Source organism: Seriola dumerili, unplaced genomic scaffold (assembly GCF_002260705.1).
Source record: "Seriola dumerili isolate Sdu_G_001 unplaced genomic scaffold, Sdu_1.0 BDQW01002885.1, whole genome shotgun sequence".
Classification (NCBI taxonomy): domain Eukaryota; kingdom Metazoa; phylum Chordata; class Actinopteri; order Carangiformes; family Carangidae; genus Seriola; species Seriola dumerili.
In genome coordinates, this window is record NW_019177140.1 from 9,441 (window position 1) to 10,086 (window position 646).

The following is a 646-nucleotide window of genomic DNA, read 5'->3' on the forward strand; positions in this document are numbered from 1 at the left end:
ACATTATTTTCCACAACAGTTAGCAAGAGATTATAAAGTCTGTTTTGTATTAACACAGAAACAGTTTGTCCTATCTCTGCATTAGTGATAGTTTGTTTTCTTCTCTAAATCTGTTCATACTGTGAGGGAATTTGTTTCTTGTCCACGTAATGTATGACTGACTCAGGGTTAAAGGTCAGTGTGAGGCCCTAGGTCTCTGTGCCACAGCTACTGCACTAAATCTTACAGGCCTTGAAACACTCAGGCTGTTCTCCAGACGCAGCTTTGGTTTTTCTGCTGATACTGTTGGTGCCAGGGCTGGTAACAGCAGACCTTGGATGGTCAGTAACAAGTGGCTGGGTGTTCTAAGAATCAGCACTTGGCGTGTATAGTCTTGTTTCCTTATCTATGGTTAATGAACCAATAGCGTATTCATACATCCCTCTTCTCCCTCTTCTTTTTGATATTTGAACAATTATGGAGTGTAAGCTTTCTATAGAAATCTCTTTAAGTGTATGAAGACTATCCTCAGGGTTCCTGCTTCAGATTTGAGGTGACATCATGCACAGAAACCTGTATTGATGAATCCTCCTTTCTCCTTGATCAAGCATCATAAACATCCTCAGCATAAGACATACTGGACTCCAGGCTTTTCTCCCGCCCGATG